Here is a 22,103-nt window from a genome sequence, read left to right as displayed (position 1 = left end):
TTATTTTTGACGTTTTCTGAGACAAATCAACACTTGTGGTCTGTTCTGACTTTCTACTGAGTGTTTAGACACAATTATGTTTCCTCAAAGTTAAATACATGCATGCAGATAGCTATATAGGTAAGTAGGTAGATAGATAGATAGATTAGATAGATAGATAGATAGATAGATAGATAGATGGATGGATGGATGGATGGATGGATGGATGGATGGATGGATGGATGGATGATAGGTAAATGTCAGGAGATAGGTAGATGATAAATTAGATAGATGATAGATATAGTTTAGCTATAAATCAAATAGCATCAGACAGTGCTAAAATTTTAGCTCTAACTATGTTTAGTGTGGTATCAGTCATAGCTTCATGCTTTGCTTTTATGAGTGCAGAATCTATTGTTAAGTGTCCCAAAGAAAATGACATCAATATAACTGACTTGCCAGTTAGTTGTCTAATAGAATGGAATACTTGCACTCAACCCGCAAAACTCCCAATGAACTATCAATATTGGGAAGCTTTCATATTATTTTTAGAGATGGTCATTATAAATTATCTCTTTATTAATATCTGTATTGATTGTGTGTATGTATTATGGGATGTGTTTTATGAATTGGTTGAATGGGAAAATGTCCTGCAATCTGGATCTACCCTCAGTAGTGCTTATTCACAGTGACAGAAAGATGAGCAAACTATTCGTTACTTATTATCTTGTCTGTAATGAAAATTAACCATACTGACTCTTTTATCTAAAAGAACTTGTATAACACTAGGCATTGACTTAAAGAGTCAAGAAAAATTATCCAAAAGCAACTGTAATGGCTATTCTGGGTTGTAAACTTGACTATATCTGGAATGAACTACAATCCCAAAATGGAGTGCGCACTTGTGATCCTGGTCTTGAAGCTGGAAGACACGGACTTTTGATATGGATCATGAGGTAGAATGACACACACCTTTAATCTAGATCTTGAGGGTTTGGGAGGACACACCTTTATTCTGGGCCACACCTGCTGGAAGCTTGTATAAGGATAATGGAAGAAGGAGGAATATATATAGATATAGATACATGGAGAGAGGTTATAGAAATATATAATTCCATATATAGAGAGAGAAGTTATATACAAATATATAAGGTTATGAAATATATATAATTTCATATATATGTATGTATATATATACATACATATATATGTGTATATACATATATATATATATATATATATATATAGAGAGAGAGAGAGAGAGAGAGATTATTTTCATCAGTTCTGTGACTTTTGAGAAACCTATCTAATACACCAGCTAATATGGTATGGCAATGGTATCTCAATCTGTGGGGCTCCATCCTTTTGGGGGTTCTATATCAGATATAGAACCTGCATATAAAATAATTACATTACAATGTATAACAGTAGCAAAATTACAGTTATGAAGTAGCAATGAAATAATTTTATGGTTGGGTATCACCACGACATAAGGAACTGTGTTAAAGGGTTGCAGCAATAGGAAGGTTGAGAACCATTACTAATGGAATGATGTATTGCTTTGTCCATTGTGAACTGTTGCTCTAGTGTATGGTTGGTGGTTCTGATTCTAAGTGAGGAATTGAGGCACTGGGGAAGAGTCACTTCCTCATTTGAGTCACCCCTCCCAATTAGTCTGCACACAGCAATCTGCTCTTTAGTTGCTGTTAAACTGTGGCAGCCTGCTGTGCCTGCTGTCTTGATGCGGCAATTACAGCAGGAGAACAAGACATTATTATCAATCACTAGACGCCGAAGTTCTGAAAGAGCCCCAAAAGGAAGTAAATCAGAGAAAATAGGAGGAAAGACAAGGAGACAATGTCATGGACAAAAAGGGAACAGGACAGGCAAGAAACAGATGAAATGGAACTCTGGAGGAGAGTAAAGTATGTAAAAGAGAGAAACAAATCCAGTGCCCCAAATTCACTGCTGGATCAACTTTTATTGTCAACAGGCACATTCAGAAGATTGAGCACATTTAGTTAATATTGATGACTGAAACGTCCAGAAATTGGGAGGCAGAATGTGAGGCTATGATTTGCTTTTCACTACTCAGTATTCACTGTGTGAATTAACAGTAGGTCTACTTCCATGGAACACAATGGAAAGGCCTCAAAGACATTTTAAAGGGTCTGCCAACCCTTCCAGCGAGTTCCTTTGGTAACTGGTCAATGCCTCATACAGTCTTAGCCCATTTTCTGTTGCTAAGAACACAGTGCCACAAGACTGGTAAGTTTTAATACAGAGTGGCTTAATCTGCCCCAGGTCCTAGAAGTACAAATCAATAGGAAGCACATGGGGAGTGACAAAAGATGCACATTTAAGTCAACTCAGGTGCCCCCCCTTATTAAGCTATCAGTAGCAATGGCTCCATCCTCCTGATGTTATCTACTATGAACTGATTCCAAAAGGTATAATTTCTAAACACTGTAATCAGATTAAGTTCCTATTCTAGTGTCTTAAAATGGGAATTCAATTTCATCATGAACCTGGGAGGGAATAAATTGTACTGAAACTTGTCACTAGGGAAACATCTGTCACTAGTTCTAATGGGGAGAATCATGTGTCTACTTGTTAGTGTGAGCAGTCTGTATATTGCTGACACTTAGCACAGGATGGTGCTGTTCAGTTACCCATCCTTGTCCACATCCTGAGAGAGAAGTGTTTTAAACACACTCTTTTGAAAAAGATTCACACTCCAAAATTTTCTCTTCCTTAGTGCTCCTGTTTAAGAACTTTTGTGCCAATATCTGGTGTATCATTGCTCTTGCTAGCTACCAGCCAGTTAAGAAACAAAGCAAAAACAAAAATACAAGATAGAAAACAAAATAAAACGAAATTCTGTGAGATACAGCCACTTGGGAATCAAACAGCGCACACATAAACTATTGAACTTCACCATAATATCTGTTACAGCTTGGATCTTAATTGTTGCCCATAGTTCATTTATGGTCCCCAGGTAATGACATAATGGGAAATGGTGGAAATGTTAGGAAGTAGACTCTAGTTGATGGAAGATGGTCGCCCTGGTTGTGTCCTTGAAAGCATATTAGGATCCCAGCCCCCTCCACCATCTTTCTTAATTTCCTGCCCACCATGACATAAATAACTGTTCTATTACACAGTCCCCACCTTGACATCTTGCTTCACAACAGGTCCACATGACTTGGATAAGATAATATGGACATGAGTCTCTGAAACCATAAACCAAAGTAAATATCTACTACTATTAAAATTCTGCTTACACGATAGTGGGATATTAACACAAAACAAAAATAATTATATTTAGTTAGTGATATAGAAAGGATGAGATGAATAAAATTAAGTTTCTGTCTTCTTGGGTTCCATACTCACAGATTTAGAAAACTATGAATAGAAAATATTCTTTAAGAATTTTAAATTGTACCTGTGCTGAACTTAAACATATATTTTTAATAATCCTTTTGACATAAACAATGCTACATAAATATTTAGATTTCAGCCAAGACGGTGCTAGAGAAACCGGCAGAAACAGTTGACCTGACCTGCTTAGAGCATGGAGACCCTAGTCATAAAGCTGGGGAAACAGCATTGGACCAAACCAGGCCCTCTGAATGTGGGTGCCAGATTGGAGGCCAAGGCAGTCTATGGGACCTCTAACAGTGGAGCCAGTGTTTATCTGTAGAGCACAAATGGACTTTGGGAGCCCATTCCCTATGGAGATACTATTGCAGCCCAGATACAGCAAGAAGGGCCTAGCCCCCCCCAATGATATGATGGACATTACATGTCCCCTGTGGAGGGCCTCGCTATCCCTGGAGAGGAGTTGGGGGGTTGGTGGGGAACATGGGAGAATAGGAGGGTGAGAGAATGGGGGATGGATAGTTAAATATGAGTAGTTATTAAAGAATTTAAATAAAAATTATATTACAAACAATCTAGACATTACTTAAAATTCATGGGAGACTATTGTGTAGGGAATTTGGGTGTGGAGTTTGATATCCACTGGGATCCTGAAAATAGTTTCTAGGATGGGAAACTGGTGAGTACTGATAATGGGGCACAGGCAAGATAGAGTCAAATGTAGAGACTTACAAGGGTGGGCCAGACCACAGGATGGACCTGGGACTAGAGATTGGGTATGACATGGACAGGATGAGGTCAGGAACAAAGAGGAGGCCAGGTTGGAACTCATGATAGAAATGTGGTTTTAATTTGGAGAGACAATATGCTGAATGTTGAACTCACGGATTTATTAATAATTATGGTGAAGGAAAACTGATAGTTCATAGTCTATCACTGATTACCTGATTTTAACCTATTTTTCCATCCTCTACCTCAAGTGAGCAATAAGTAATAAAAAAGTAGTTACAAAACAGTTGAACTTCATTTAATAGCTATTAATTTGTGCTTTTTACGATGACATATTTTACCGTTGTAGGCATAAAAGCACTTGCTTTTCCCTTCTAGAGGTTTGATGTAAAGTCTGAAATAAATGCACAACATATAGACATCACATCATGACAGCATTGAAGAAAAGTGAGTACCCATGAATAAGCAGGATATTTAAATGCCTTCTTTAGTGGAATGAGGGATATGGAGAAGATAGACTGTTATAAGAGTAGGGTTATATAGACTAGCAGTTTTTCTGGACTTTGGTTATGGTCTCAAATCTAGCATTCCCTCTTATTGAATACATCTGTCTTTCCCAACTGCTGAGATGTTAGGGAAAAAATTTAGAGCAATCAAATGCCTCCTGGAGGCTCTGTCATTTAAAGGGAACAGCAAATCCTTAGAAATCCATTCTCTGACCTTACTACTCCTTGCTTGCTCTCTTTGGAATCCAAAGCAGTTCATTTCACGGTACCATTTTCCAAACTACAACATCAACTGCACAATTTCTAAAATGGCAAATGGAATTTTGATCATCGTTATATTTCAACTCCTTTGTGTGTCTCCATTTCTATGTGCCAGAGCTTTTCATAGATGAATCTAAAGGTGCTATCTACATAAGGTTTCAACAATCACAGCATCTGAATCACTTGTCATTGAGGCAGAACAGAATTTCATGCCCTTCTCTTTCTACTCAATTATACATAAACTGGTCTTTGGTTTGGTCAATGATTCCACAATTTTAATTGAATTCCTAAGATCAGGAACTGAACTGGAAGCTTGTTGTCATGGATATTGCATTTTGGAGGAATAGTGTGACACAATAAACAAATTACATGAAAGATATACCAGAAATGATAAAAATGAAAAAGAGTACGGCAGCCTATGGCATAATATATTTGTCTCTGGATGGGAGAAAATTTTAGAATATGTAGTCAAATAAGATCTTTGTGGCAGGTGACATTTTGGTGACTACTTAATTGAAACAGAAGTGATCTACATGTGTCCACAGTGAAAAGACATTAAGTGGTCTGACATTTAGGATTTACTATTTTCAAACCAATTATCTGATTCAGTGACCCATTAGGTATGGTTTACCTGACTAGGTCACTTACCACCAACACAGTCCCATTTATCTTCTTTTTGTATGTCTACAGGTTTCTCTGTAATCAGATTCAGTTCAATTATAGAAGACAATTATCATTATATTGTCTTAAAAATTCAAATCCCATTTTTTCTGGATTTCTTCAATTATTTAATTAATTTATTATTTGACAATTTCATACATGTATATATCTTCCACCCACTCCACTAACCCATTTTATTCCTCACACCAAGTCTCCATGCCACTTTCATCCCTGTTTTGTTTTATTTTTGCTTTGTGACCCATTGATTTTAGCTAAGATTACTCACCTGACCTGGGTGTGACTCTATTAGAACATGAGTAGCTTAATTGTAGCTACATTACTGAGGACAATAACTTCCTTTCCTCTAATAGACTTTAAGCTCCCCGTGGATATATCAAGACTATTTTGCCTCCTTCTTCTCCATAATGTTCCCAAAGTCTTGAAGGGAGGTTGATATGGGTATCTTTTTTAATGCTGGACACTCAACAATCGATTGCTCTTAGCACTTTCATTGGCCGTGATTGTCTGCACTAACTGACATTTGCTGCAAAAAGATGCTCCTTTACTCAAGGCTGATGACAGCACTAATCTATGGGTATAAAAATAAATATTTTAAGAGGCAATTTAAACACATGTTTATTTGTCATAACAACAGTTCATCCTTAGGGCCTATGACATCCCCCCTCCCTCCCCAATTGGCCTTTAGTCAGGTCCACAGTATTGACATTGAGCACATCCCAGATCAAAATAGAAATAAGTTTGTTATCCAAATAATAGTTAATGTCACTATAAGCATTGCTTTTCTGGCAGTTTGAAATGGTGGCCTGTAAATCCTAAATCTGGGTGACAACCTTTCCTAACTTTTTTCTACTACTTGTCTGCATAGCCACTTCTAGAATCATGAAAACTACATAGCAGAATAGAAACATCCATTTCAGTTTCATTGTGGTTAAGATACCAACCCATGTCTTCAACAATGGTTTTGTACAATAAATACAGCTGTAGAATGTAACCAATTGCAGTAGACATACCTGTATGGTGTCAGTGACATCTTCATCATCTTACTCATGGCACTGGGATCTTCATTAAATAATCCAGGGATTTGGGGATTGACATTATCCACTCATGAATAGCAACTCTGTTCAAGTATTCAAACAACTTACAAAGTATTAAGTTTCCATGTGGTTTTTCATCCATCCTTAGTTTTAATTATAACCCTTGTACCCTATCTTCTAATCCATCATGAACCAAATCACTGTCTAAACCTTGACACCCCTGGAATTCTCTTCTTTAATTTTATAGCAGATGTATTCTACTATCCTCAACCTCCCTAGAATCTCTGCAACCCTTAGTAATACTTTCTCTTTCTCACTTCAAGGTCCTTCTACATATTTTTCAGGGTAAACAAACAAATATAAAAATTTGAACTTATGAGCCACATGTGGGAAGACCATGCAGTATTCCACTATCTGAGTCTGAGTTACCTCACTCAGAATAACTTTACTAGTGCTACCCATTTTCCTATACATTTCATGGTTTCATTCCTGATCACAGAAGAAAATTACATTGTGTATATCTACCATCTTTTGGTAATATATAAGAGAAAGGAACCTTGTTATGTTGTAAGTGTCCTCAAGTCTTATTACTGTACAAGAGTATATTGACCTGTTAACCACATAGATGACTATGGATTAGAGAGATGGTTGTGCATAAAAGTTCTCTGTAATGTTTTGGAAATCAATCAGGAGATCCAACCCATAATCCCATGAACCTACCAAGAATCTTGGCATGTCACAATGAGTTGATCTACAGTGGCACACAGAGGAATGAGATGAATGATTCTGTCATTTGCATCTGTCTTTGTAAATAACCAAATAATCTTTCTGGTTGACTTGGCATACTGTCACCATCAAAGAAGCCAAAGGGCACTCTGTTTGTTCGACCTTGTCCTCAAGAAGACAAACAATTTGCTTTTACATGTTTGACTTAGGCCCTGAGAAGCAGATGTAGACCCCACCCACCCCTCCTCTCATCTGGGCAGAACCTCTTACAGATTGTTCCCTGGAGGTCCTGTGAATTTACATGGAAACCTATATTTCATTATCAAAGTTCTCACCCTGATGATGGGCACTTGCTATAGTCTACCCAATATGGAGGTACCCACCTTCACATAATTCATCAAAACTGATAGGTACATTATATCTACAGCAGGTACATCATGACCAGAGCTGGCAGCAAGTGTATACCACTTAAAGAAGCTGCATCCCAGTTAGGGAATGCAGTGTAGTCCATTGAGATACTTAAGGGTATCACAAAAATTGATTATAGTTTAAGTAGTTACATAGCTACTAATACTAAAACACTCAACTGTTACCAAGTCCACTATATCCAAACAAACACAAAGAACACATCAGCAACAGCCTAAAACCCAAGGGCACAGCAGCAAGAATCTCACAGAGACATGATTTGTGCAGTTGCTTCTTTCCTGTCCTTTCCAGTGAATGTTTTATTATTATTGTAATAAAAATCACATGGTGTGGCATCCCATCTTGGCTCCTGTAGAACTTGATAAGGTAGATTGGTACATAAATAGTTGTCAAACTATATGTCTCTGTGGTGATGTAATGAGTGGATAATATTAATCTTGGGGATCAATAGAGCATCTTACCTTATAAAACAGGGTGGGAGATACAACTGTTCCAACTTTATATAAAAAAAACAAACAGAGGGTAAAAAAAGCAGAATAATGTGATACTCCCAATGGGAAACAATAATTCTCTAGTACCAGATCACAAAGAAAAGGAAGTTCATAAATTGCCTGACAAAAATCCAAAGAATGATACTTTAAAAAAAGAAGATGTAAAAGAATAGAAGGTCAATGAAATGAAGATGTTTTATGACATGAATAAGAAAGTTATATATGTATGAAATGAATAAGAAATATATATATGTACAAACATATATATATATATATATATACATATATATATATATATAGAGAGAGAGAGAGAGAGAGAGAGAAGGAGGTACTTAAGGAAAAAAGCCTCAGAACAGGGCAGCAGAGAGAAGGAGGTACTTAAAAAAAAAAACCTCAGAACAGGGCAGTAGAGACAGCTCAGATGTTTAAAGAGGCTGGCTGCTCTTCCAGATAACCCAGGTTGAGTGCCAACACCAACATAATGTCTCGTAACTCTCAGGAACTTCCAGTTCCAGGGCACCTGATGCCACCCAAAGGTACCAGGCACACATGTGACACCTTTTGGCATACAGATGCACATGCAGGCAAAAAAACCTATATACATTTAAAGAAAAAATGGACCAGACTCAGAAAGCTAAATACCGAATGTATTTACTGCACGCTTTACTGTCTTATTCAGGATCTAAAGTGTTATACACATGTATAAACACATGCTAAGAACATAATCTCCTTTCTAAATGCAATTATGAGAAGAAACAGATCTGATGAAGGGAAAAGTTGCTGAAATATATGGTATGAAAGCAGATTGAGGTATTTTTTGTTGCAGGAAGGGGATCAATAGGAGTGGGAGAGACATGTACAGGGCATTTAGTGGTAAGAATGGAATAGCAGGGTAGAAGGGATCTGATCAGGAAATGGCTCTAATTAAGGAAGGGAGAAGAAGATAAATACAGAAAGAAGGAGGTTAGAGCATGGTAAAATAACTCTAAGTTTTTCTAAAAATGACATAAACAATTCTACTTATTGATCTCATATATCCACACTTAAGTGTCCATCTACAAACCACCTATAGTACATATAAAGATATTTATTAAATGAAATTTTCTCATGTGAGCAAACAATGCTCTCTTTAAGAGCCAGATTATCTAACTTAACCTCAACACCCTTTTTAGTTGTTGGTTAGAATTTTTCAAGGGAGTCCCCAAATATTGTAGGCTATGCCCTTGGTTACCCCAGAGGTTGAAGGTAAGTCCCCATGGCTGAAGACATCATGCACTTCTGACACAGTGACTAGAAGGCCCTGAGTTAGAACTGACCTCAATCCTCCTCCCTGAAGACTAGGTGGTACCAGAAACCACCATGCAAGCTTCCAAAGGAGGGAATCAGCCAACAGTCCTACTGACTGTCCATCTCTGTCCAACAGTCCATCTCTGTCTCCTAGGAGCCATAACAATGACCAGCATGGCATGATAACTTGAAAGGTATAGCAGTAGCACTCATTCATACCTTGGGGATAAACAATACTCTCTAATTGTACTTAAGACCCATTCAGCAAGAGGGAAATTGTGCCTGGTCCTGGAAACCAAGCCAACTACCTACGGCTAGGGAGTCAAGGATTTTGGAGGAGAACTTGCAACTACCATAATACTAAACCAGCATCATTCATAACTAAATTCTAGATACGTGTCCTTATACCTACATGAAGTGTAGTCCTCATCCCTCATTTAGGAGACTTCTTTTTGTATCAGAGGGAGAAAACATGACAGCAAACCACAACCAACCAAAATGTACAGTTGTGGAGCCCAGTCCCAATGGATGTGTCTGCAAAACATTCCTGCTCCTAAGGCTTGGGGATCATTGCAGAAAAGAAGGCAGAAAGGTTGTAAGAACCCCTGGATCAGAGTGTTTGCCACAAGACTGAATGTCCTAATAATATCAGAAGCTACACCCATAAAATCTCACCAGCATGACTGCCTAACCATGAGCTTAACAACGACAACAACAATAGATATGACTAAGTGGCCCCAGGGAAAACCCATGAAGTCTGAGCCTATACAAAGAACCACAAGCACCTAAGGAATGCTGGGTGTGGTAAAAATAGACTGTCTCAAAGGAGAGTACACCCATTGCTTATCCAATACGAAATAGTCAGCCCTGAAGACATACATATAAGTAACATCATACAGACTGAGCATGTTGCATTTATATTTTTAGGAATACATATATATGTAAATATATGTGTGTAACCATCAATTAAAGAAAAAAAGGCCATGAATTTGAAAGAAAGTAACAGTACAGTAAGTTGGAGGGTCTGAATGGAGGAAAGAGAAGGGAGAGATGATTTAATTATATTAATTTCAAAAATAAATCAATAGAATAAAATATGATGTATATGCACAAAAATGCATAGTCTCATTAGTTTTATGATAATTTGATAAAAAATAAAATAGAAAGAAAAAGAACTGATACTAGGAGAAACTGTGCTAGAGCACCAAGGAGAGGTATAAGGCTATAGACAATTCTGTACTTTTTGTACCATTTGCTTACGAACTTGAAATGCTGTACAAAAACCACAGTCTATTTTTAAAAGGGAAGATTCATGTGCACAAGGGATTGAGAAAAATTTGTGAGTACTTTTGTAGTTTACCAGTGGAGAGACTATGCAGACCTAACTCTCCAGACTCATAGCCCCTTTCTACCTGGTCCAGAGACCCAGATACTCCCAACCCCTCCCCTGAATACAGATGCAGTTTTGTGTCCTGCCTTGCCTTTGCCCCTCTGGAACTGTCCCATGCCTGTTTTAAATAAGCAAGCTCTTTTTATTTCTTAACCAGTCTCCATTTGCCCCCTGCCCCCGTAAATGTTCTCAAAACCCTTTATTCTCAAAAAGCCTCTACTTACTCTGCATTGTCACACTGTCCTGCATGATAAAGACTTATTACTTATCCTGATTCTCTTTTTTATTATAATTAGTTCTCAATTAATTTTTTTTACTTCTTTTTTTTTCTGAGAATGTTTCTTGCTGGATAGCCCAGACTTGTGGTAAACTCATGTTCTTCAGTCTGAAACTCTTGTGAGCTGTGAACCACCACGCTCTGTTTTGCATATGTTTCTATCTGACAGCCAGTCCTATAGATTGATTTCTATTGATTCCACATATTGCCAAGCATGGTGAGAGTCACAAAATTGGAACAGACTGAATGCTTTTAGAAAGAGCAATTAAAAGCAGAGGGATATGGATATACAGAGATACAGAATTACCATTTTAACCTGAATATCTCTCTGTCTCTCTCTGTCTGTGTCTCTGTCTCTGTCTCTCTCTCTCTCTCTGTCTCTCTCTCTCTCTCTCTCTCTCTCTCTCTCTCTCTCTCTCTCTCTCTCTCGTCTGTTTGGATTCTCTACTCTTTACCAGTTTTCAGTCACTGCAAATGCTCCAAATGCCATTTATTTGAAAAATACAAAAAATTGTATGAGAAAGAAGTTATTAAATCACATAAATACATAAATGATATCAATAGAAAATGGCTTCATGTAGTATGTGGTAGAAGCAGGAATCTATTGGCTTTAATGATTATGGTGTTTCCCTTATGGCTGTGGTAAAAGAAATTATATTTGAATTATTAGTAGGACTAGAGACTTCTAATGTAAATGACAATGCTAATCTTATAAACATTGCAACAGACTTAGGCTCATTGGAATGAATTTGATGTTCAATACTGTAGCATTTCAGATACATTTTTTCTCATTATTGTGACAATGAGAAACAGTGAGGGGTTTGAGTTTCTCATTTTAATTGATAAGCAGATCACTTTCTGCCAAGTATTGAGTTCTAATGGCCCAGGGTCTCCTCACTTTCTCAACATCATCTGTGTGCAACTGAAATAAAATGATCAATTTGTCTTTTAAGCACAGCATCTGTGTTTTGAGGGCAAGTTGAGAATGGAAGTAAAAATCAATTTCATGGATGGAATCTCAGAGGGGTGCTGGCTCTTTACCTTCGGGAAAGTTCTCATCTCTGAACAGAAGGTAGCTTTCAGAATAGAAGAGAAATGACAGATACATGTAAATGTGGTACCCATCCTGTGGTGTAGCTTTAATTGAATAATAATAATTGATGTGACTAAATACAAACATAGAGTTGACAGTAGAAAAATACCCAATGACCTAAGAAGGGCTATATCTACTCAACCTTATTCAATGAAGAGGAAAGACACTACTTAGTCCTTTCACTGTGTGGTGACCTGGGTTGTGATAGAATGATGAAGAAAATCTCCTTTGAAGAGAGTCTTTTTCATCTTCTATTCTAGGCAATAGCTTCCACAATTCTGTGAGCTTTGTAATATGTACAAGTTCATACACGTATCTGGAGTGTAGTCCAAGTGAGGGTTCACTTGGAAAATAATCTTCCAGAACATACATATACACATATGTTCACATGTACACACATATATTTATATATTTATGATAAATATAACCCTACAAGAAATAATCTGTGATAATATGATTAGCAATAAATGAGTAAGACAAGGAGATACACAGTCAAACTAAAAACAGTATCCCAGATGACAACTCTATCCAATAGCACACCTGAATGCTCAAGGAGGAGATGAAAAGCTGGATAAAACTTCACAGTTCCATTGACACTGCAGATTTTAGCTAAAAATATTTTCTCCTTTGTTTAATTTCAATAATGAAACCACTACTCAGTAGACTCATTCCTTGGCTGACACTATCAGATCATACAGGCAACTATACCTGTGTCCAACGCTACATATCAGCGAACTCACTGACTTCAACCTCAGGAGTGAAAGGGTAACGTGTCTCATGACTTGAGCCATAATTTCAAAAATTACCTTTGTTTTCAAGGAGCTAGTTTTTTACATAATGCCTAGGACACAGAAATGTGACCATGAAGGATGCCTGTTGCTGCCACTGCTTCATGTCATTCTTCTATTAAGGATGCTGTTGTTGGCATCCAAGATAACAGATAGCCTTGGTGCTAAAGCTTACACAATATGAGTCTAGTATAGTGAACCCACCTTGGAATGAGGGCTGAAAATAGGGCTGTAATATTTAACTTCATAGAATTCTTGTAAGGAGTTAATGTTAAGTATCTAGGGATACTTTTGTCATTTCCTGGTAAATATCTTCTGTAGGAGTCTTCTGTCTACACAAGAGGATGCTATGCTTGAGTAAGTGGGCTGTAGCCCCAGACATCACTTCCTGCTCTGAGTGATTGATGGGCACTCATTATCTCCTTCCAAGCAGCAGCTGCTGTCAATGGCCACACAAGTAAGTGGTCCTTGGAATGTGCTGTTAGCAGATAGGGATATTTTATTGACTACAGTCCTTTCTCTGGAGAAGAGAAGCTCAAATCAAGTGTCTGAACTGATGCTGCCAGCCTATTTAAGATGTTTCCTGGACACCTATGATCACATCCCTAACTGGTCCATTTCCTGCAGTTCCATGAACTTACACAGCCCTAAAAAGCTCATCATTACAACTGTATGCCAAAAATGCCCTACCATTCATGTTTATCTTGAAAGCCAATTATAATCCCAATATTCAGGTTTTCTCATAGGAAAATTCCAATCATTCTCAACATTTGAAGTATTGATATTTATCTCTACTATTTAATCACAAGATTTTAATGCATCATATTTCGAATCTCATCTTCCCAAAAGGGAATGTGATCTTTGAAGCAGAATACAGCTTTTGGATACAGGTTTGACAGTGTGATGTGGTTCTTGTTGTCTACCTGTGTGGCTTTACATCTTAATTTTAATGTGGAAATAGTAACACCCAACAGCAAAGGATTACTATGGTTTTGGTGACAGTAGCAATGGAGAATGCCTAACATATAACTGGTGCACCATGCTGCTTAATATTCTGCTACCCATAGAGACTTGCTTAGTGTATTTTCTGGCTATACCTTTAGCATAAATTCTTTTTTTATTTCCAAGCCAAAAAAGTAGTATAATTGAAAATGTACTTTAAAAAGCCAGACACTTATTGCAGGTATCTGAGAACTTACAAAATATCCCAATGGCCCATGCCAGCAGCCAGCCTTGGGTTTGCTTGGTGGATACAACACTGGTGAAAATTAGCTCAGACCAAGAACATACTGCATAATTGGCGGTGTGGCTGGCATCCTTCAGTAGGTTTGACATAACTTTGATGAGCTAGTAGTTGTGGAAATAACCCCAGCAGTATAACTCCTTAAGCTTGGGTCTTGGAGGAGGAACATGGAAAGAATGGCGCCTCTCTGTGGAAGACAGTTCACACTTGGAAATTCTCTAGTGATAGGGGAAAAAAAAAGGCAAGGCAATTCCTGAATCCTAATGGTTTTTGTAGACCTGATTAAGCTCAGTGAGGAATGACAGAGAGAGAAGCCGAAGCCAGGCTGCTCGCCTGTTGACTCTGTCTGCTAGCTGCTTGAGAGAATAAGGGAGTCAGGGTTAGCTGGACAATACCACATTCCTATTCATCCTGCTCAGGAGAGCTCATCTTAAGCTGGCTAGTACTCCCTTAGCAGAAATGTTTCCATTTCTGGAGTGGAGGAATTGGGAGTTAAGCACATCCAGGGCAGCCAGAGAGTCATGTAAATCAATGAACTGCTAGACAACCTGAAAACTACTGTGAGAACAGTGGGAGCAGTCCTTCCCCTATAGAGGAAGCACAGAAGCCTTTTGTATGCTGAGGAAGTGCGAGGCTACATAGTTGCTCCACAGAGAGGACAAAATCTAGGACAGCTGTTACAGGAGTGCCGCAGCGTCCTCCTATTGTCTCTGTTTATTGTGTTCTTCCTTTCAAATGTTTCACAGGATGTTTTGATTTGTCACTTGTCATTTATGAGCATTGTTTGATCTGAAGGAACTTCTTTTTCACCACAGGTTAGGACACGGATGGGCTAGGGATGAACTAGAGGAAGCCTTTAACGTGAAAGCCAGAATGTGCTTTCCTTTGACTCTGCTAAGGATTCCTCCCCTTAGACACAGGGAGAACTCTGAATAGCAGCTTCCGTATGATTCTCCCACTGTCTCAATTATTTCAGAAATGCCACCTTTGCAAACACTGATTCATACCCTCTTGTCCTTGTCTTTAGGAGAAAAACAGAGACCTCCCTCACAGGTGTGGGCTTTGTTCTGGCTGTCATTTGTGAGTTTTATTTGCTAACTAGAATCTTATGAAAAGTAAACTGATGTTGGAAGATTAATCCAAGTGCTTAGGTGCCAGTCATTTTAAACAAATCTTTGAAGGGTGGATGTGTGACAGCCCTTCCTAATTATGTATGATAATATTGTGGCTATTTCCTCCTAAGGGATTTTTTTTTTTATTTCGGTGTACTTCAGAAGAAAGGCTATTGCTATCTACCACAGTTTGTTATTTAAAAATTGAGGTGGAATGATATGAAATTAAGCAATCAAGATTTCTGTTTAAATTACATTTGCACACTTATGCATTGTAGAATTTTGATATTACCAACAGTGAACACCTTCCTGTTTTAGTTGAATTATATTTACTTGTTGCATGATAAATAAAAGACCCAGAGACTGATACTGGGGTTCAAGCTTCAAGCTGAAGATCAGAAAAGCAAAGCAGCTGCTGGTCGCTAGCTCTCACTCTACCTCAGACTGAAAGGCAATCCTGGTTCTACCAAACCTCAGACTGTACCCTCTCTTCAGCATGGCTGGAGAATGTCTTCCTGTCCTCAGTGTGGCTGGAGAATAAATGCCTGATACTGACTACTGAAGACCTTGCTCCTATCTTTTATACCCCTCTAGTGCTGGGATTAAAGGCGTGTGATCCCTGGTGCTTATATCATCTTTGTGTGAGCTATTTCTCTTTAGGAATGAATGTAGATCTTGGTGACTTTGGACTTAGAGAGATACATCTACCTCTTAATCCCGAGTCCTAGAATTAAACATATGTACCACCACCTCCTAGCTTCTGGATGCTGGGATTAAAGGTATGTATTACCACTGCCTGACCTCTATAGATTGAAGCTGACTTTGCTTTCCGAATCCTTAGGCAAGCTTTAATAAATCATATATAATACATCACCACATTTATTCACTTAAAGTTTAATTTCAGTGTTATAAGTTGAAAGTAATCAATGACCACCAGCAGATTCAGGGAGCCTTAAATTCAGTTTAGGTAGGAGAAAGAGATACATAAATGAAGCAAAGGCCCAGCTTGTTCTAGTGTACCTTTTACAAAATAAACCATTTTGAACATTTGCAGCCTGTGCATTTAGGGGAAAGAAGGAGAAGTACTGAGTGTGATCAAGTGGATAGAAAAATCAAGTAAAAGCATTTATAATTGTCACGTCTATCTCGACCAGCAAGAGAAACACGGCCATGACTCTTCTTCAAGCAGTTTATTCAGGAACCTTGTACATCAGCTTCTCCTTCTACTTCTACCTCAGCTTCTCTCTCTGCTTCTACATCAGCTTCTCTCTCTGCTTCTACCTCTCCCAGCTCCCCCACCCCCTGGCAAGCCCTTAAAAGCAAGCTCATTCCCCAATTAACTCATGCCACCTGGCGATCCCGGATAGGTCACAGCTGGAGGAGGCACACCAGATCCACTAAGCACTTCCAAATAAGGCTTGTTTACAGCTAAGCTTGGTCTCCCTGGCATCCAGCCAGGTGCCGTCTTGGGGCTGTGGCTCCCTACATATAATAATTCAGTTTTTCCTGATAATGAGATTATAAAGACTAGTGGTCACAGAATGGAAGCACAACATTAAGAAGACACTAAGGATTCCAAGATTACCTTCTTCAGGAAGTTCTGTGAGTCCCATGAACCCCTGAAATAACGTATTAAACTTGTGTGCATCTGTGTATATTAGGATTCCTGTTTGATAAATCACAGGAAATGGAGACAGACAGACCAATTTGTGATAGGGAATTGAAAAAAAAACCATAGGTGGAAACCTGGGTGCCTTGGGAATCTGTGGGAAGAAATCCTGGAGTGTCCAACAATAAGGATACTGACTGAAGTTTGCTGTCTTCCTTGGGTGGGTACTCTGTAGTTTTACACAATCAATCAGTATCTTCACATTTGATACCATGACATCATCTGTAGTAGAGAAAAGCAGAAATGGATTCCATTTCTCACTTCCCAAGTCAAAAGGTCATAGAAGGTACACAGCTCCTTCTATCCCAATTACAAATGTTTTCTGTGGCTAGATGTGTCTGGAATGATAGAAATGACCCCTTGAACAATGGTAAATGGGAAGTAGAAACTATTCAGAAAAACACAAAAGGCAGCCAAACTTGGTGGTACACATCTGTGATTGCCAATATTAGGGTAGCTGAGGCAGAAGGAGAGTAAATTCAGACTGTCTGGGCTACACTGTGAGTTCCAGGACAGCCCGTGGAAAATCTGTGAGACCCTGTCTCAAAATAAAACCTAAAACACTAAGAAAGCTTGAGGATGTAACTCAGGCTTCCAGTGCTTGCACATTATGCTTGAGGTCCTAGGTTCAATCCCACAGTGTGGGGAAAAATTGGTTCAGCATTATTCCTTGGAAACAAAAATCACACGGGGATATTTTGCGAGAATGCTCTGTTAAATTTTGAGGTATTTATACTTACCATAGGAAACATAACCTTATTTTTTGACTTGGGAGTTTAAAAGATATTCCACAGTGGCAAAAACTCCTTAGAGGAACCCACGGTTTCTGTGAGTATGCAAGTGTTCATTCTCCTTGGGTCTATGATGGTAAAAAAAAAAAAAATCATGCAAAGTGTGATTATGAATAAACTTCAGAAGTCGCTTAATGAATTATCAATATTAAACAAATCATTTCTATTCTGATTGCATTGTCCCGAAGAACACTGAGGCTTAGAAGTTCTCAGAAGACTCTGTAAAAATGAATAATGTTGTTAAATAAATGCCTATTAAACTCCACAAATATTTGAATGCTTTCTGCAGACAAGATTTGAATGGTCAATGTCAAAAGGTAGTTGTTAGGGAAAATACCTTGGTTATATGTGATGCATAATAATGCTGTTGACTCCATTGTGCAGTCACTCCTTGCTGTGAAGGTACTTGATACCTATAATTACATCTAAATACATAGACTAGAGAAAATAATTACTTACTTTCCATAGTGTGGCCAGGTGTCATCTCATAGGCTCACAGAAAAATGTGAGGGATTTTTTTTTTTTTTTTGCATAAGACAATCACTCCTGGGGCTGGAGAGATGACCTGTTGGTTAAGAGCACCAGCACCGTCTGTTCTTCCTAAAAGACCTGAGTTCAGTTCCTAGCAACCACATAGTGGCCCACAACCATCTATAGTGGGATCTGGCACAAAGTCAATAGAGCACTCATATCTGAAAAAAAAAAAAAGTCAACCAATGCTCCCTGGAAAGAACAAAATAGAAATTTCCAATCCCTAGATACAGGACTCTTCCCTGAACTAGCAGCCTGCTAGCAATCTCTACAGATTTTGTTAGTCCTCACAACTGCAAGAAGGTAGTGAATCCTTCTCTCTGCTGCTTATTATTGTAACAGAAACAGGGAGATCAGCACCTTGTAAAAGCAAGCTTTATTTTACCACATTATTTTGGAGGTTCTAGTCCCATTGGTTGGCTCTGTTGCTAGTGAGGCAACACATCACGGTGGTTTTCATATAGCAGACCAAAATTGCACATAGTAAGTTTCTGAACCAGGGAGAGGGTGATAGATAAAAGAAGAAAGAGAAACAAAGATAGCAAGGGAGAGAGAGAGAAGCTAGGATTCCACAATCCAATAGGGGCATCCCCCATAACCTGAGAATCTCTTCTAAATCCCATCTCTTGGAGATGCTACCACTTCTCAATGATATTATTATGGAGATAAGACATCTTGGTGGGATACACTGTATCTTTCTGAAGTATCTTAGATAAGACAAAGTACAAAAAACAGAATAGCTTTGTGAATAAAGTATCTAATACTCAAAGTTAAAGTAGGTAAAGGTCATACATTTATCAGTAAAATAAAGTCAAAAGATAAAACTAAATAAAAATATTCCTTATACATTAAAATAGCAAGAGTAAATATTAAGTTACTTGGCAATACTCAGTTTAACTAAGTTAAACAACATTGTGATCTAAAATGTGAATTCATCTTTTTCTCTTAAACTTTGCCACACAAAAATGTCCCAGTAGCAATGAAAATACATATGGTTTCTAAATATGATTTTTTTTGAAAAAATATCTCAAGATAGTGGTTGAGCAGCTGATTCCAGCAAGGTCTAGGACAGTAAATGAATGCATAAAAGGAATATAGACATTGTAATAGGAAATAAGGATGTATCAAGAGTACTGCTTACATCGCACACAAAAACAAAAAGCACATGAAAACTATGCCCTTCTATTGACTGAAATTATGATAATTAAGGCTTCAAAATGAACAACTACAATGGCGTTAAATACACAAAACATAAAAATCCCAGTGATTCCTATGAATCACACAGGAAAAATTGTCAGTCTCTGGTCGCTGTTTGTAGCTCACTAGATCTGATTTCCTTACTGCAGAAATGTACACACACATAACAAAATGTGCCCCGGTGGCTCATAGGTGGGGTAGGAGTTGGAGTGGGCCTGCCGTGCTCTCTGAGCCACCCTAGTAAGGGGCACAGACAGCTCTCCCATGTGTGGTGTATGTCAAGGGGCAGTTGCCAGCTCTTAGACACCCAATTTTTTTCTACTTTTTTTTATTTGAATTAGAAACAGGATTGATTTACATGACAATCCCAGTTCCCTTCTCCCACCTGTCCTCCCCTACCACCCCTCCCCCAACTAAAACCCTATCTATCGCATATCCTTTCTGATCCCCTGGATGGTGAGGCCTCCCATAGGGTGTCATCAGAGTCTATTGTATCCTTTGGGATAGGGCCTAGGTCCACCCCCGTGTGTCTAGGCTCAGGGAGGATCCCTCTATGTGGAATGGACTCCCAAAGTCCACACCTATGCTAGGGATAAGTACTGAACTTCTACAGAAGGTCCCGTAGATTTCTGAGGTTTCCTCACAGAAACCATGTTCCTGGGGTCTGGATCAATTAGACACCCAATTTTAAAACATGAGAATCTCTTTTGTTTCCCAGGTTAGCTGTGAATGCCTGTCACAAACATTTTTATGTCTTGGTCTCTTTACCTCTTTTGTGTAGAAACTCATTTGGGGGATAATTAAGTAGTTGTTCACACGTGCACATGTATATGCTCTGGTGTTTTGTTTTTAGAAGATTCTCCTGAAATTTGTACAGCAAGACTTAGAAAATCATACACTTTCAGTTTTTAAATTATAAATGAATTATAAATGAAATAAATGCTGATCAATGGTTGCTAAACTAACATTGAAAACACTGTTGGAAATGTCGGGATGGAAGGATCATTTTGCCGCACCTTGAACTCCACTTCTAAACAAGTGAGAAAATCTGATATTGCAAGCCTCCTGATAGGGTGCAAACCACCTACAAGGCATAACACATGTTTGCCTAAATAATTGTGCCTAAATCCATTCAAGCATCCAACTCTAACTACAAGTTTACAGAGACAACAGGGTGAGGAAGGAACTGACGTGAGGAAAGATGGGGGAGTGGGTATCAGAAGAAGAGTAGAGCCACAAGTACAGAGAAGGAAAGTCTTTTCTGTGACAACACATTGAGACTGCATGCTGGAGGCACTGAAATACATTACCAAAAGCTATGAATTTGCAAACCATTGCAAAACAATGATCACTCTTAACATATGGTTTCCAGAGATTGGGCACTTAGTTTCTGGTTCTCACTTCCATCCTACAATAAAGCCTTCGTGCAATGGATTACTTATATCATTTTAGAAGTGAAGAACCTAAGGCATCACAGAAGTTAAAGAACTTCCTGTGAGCACCCAGAACTTCCAAAGTCCAATGTCAATGAGTTCTCTCCTGTAGGGCAGCAAATTCACAGATGAGGGCATTGTTTATATTTCTCTGGCTAATGCTATTTATTCTTTGTGCTGTGTCCTTGTTTTGTTCTCGGTGTTGCACTGATTCAAATTTAATCAACTGTAATATGATAGGGAAAGTTCTTTTGTGTATATGTTTGTCTTATGGATTGATAAATAAAGCACTGTTTGGCCAATAGGGAAGCAAGTTAGGCGGGACTAGGAGTCAAAGAGGATTCTGGGAAATGTAGTAAGGACAGTTGTCACCATGTGATCCCAAGAAGAATGAACACACACCGCCAGTGTTCTCAATAAGATAAGTTTATAAAATATATAGATTAATGATTATGGTTGATAATTAAGACTGAGTTAGCAGATAAAAAATCCTAGTCATTGGCCAGCAGCATTGTACCTAATATAAGTCTCTCTGTGGGACTTGGGACCCTAATGCAGGGGGTGGAACTCAGGCAGCTGGCAGAAAGATTTATCATTACATCAAGACTCACAACTATTTCATAAACCAAAAGGTAAAAAGACTGTCAATCAATTTATAACATTGCTTTATCCTTTAAAATGTTTATTTCCTACATATGGAAATAATTTCACTATTAACATTTAGACACCCATTTTTTTAACTGTTACACACTTTATTATTTTAACAAAATTTTTATTGATTCTTTGGGAAAGTCACATCATGTACGCCAATCCCATTCACTTCCGAGTCCTTCTACTCTCCACCCTTGTAACCTCCCCACCAAGAAAATATAAATATAAAAATTAGGATTAAAAAAAAAAATCTCAGTGACCCCTCTGAACAACACCTGCTTCTCTATCAAGCACAGTCTTCTCTCATATCAGTCACAGGCCTGCTGTACTTGGACCACTAGGCCCCTCCATTTTTCCCACCTCTCCATCACATATTTGTTTGTCTTAGGGGCAATGGGTGCTATGGTGTGTCACACAGTATACCCTT

The sequence above is a fragment of the Cricetulus griseus genome, chromosome 4 (genome assembly GCF_003668045.3).
Source record: "Cricetulus griseus strain 17A/GY chromosome 4, alternate assembly CriGri-PICRH-1.0, whole genome shotgun sequence".
NCBI classification, from domain to species: Eukaryota; Metazoa; Chordata; class Mammalia; order Rodentia; family Cricetidae; genus Cricetulus; species Cricetulus griseus.
This window is presented reverse-complemented; position numbering follows the sequence as displayed.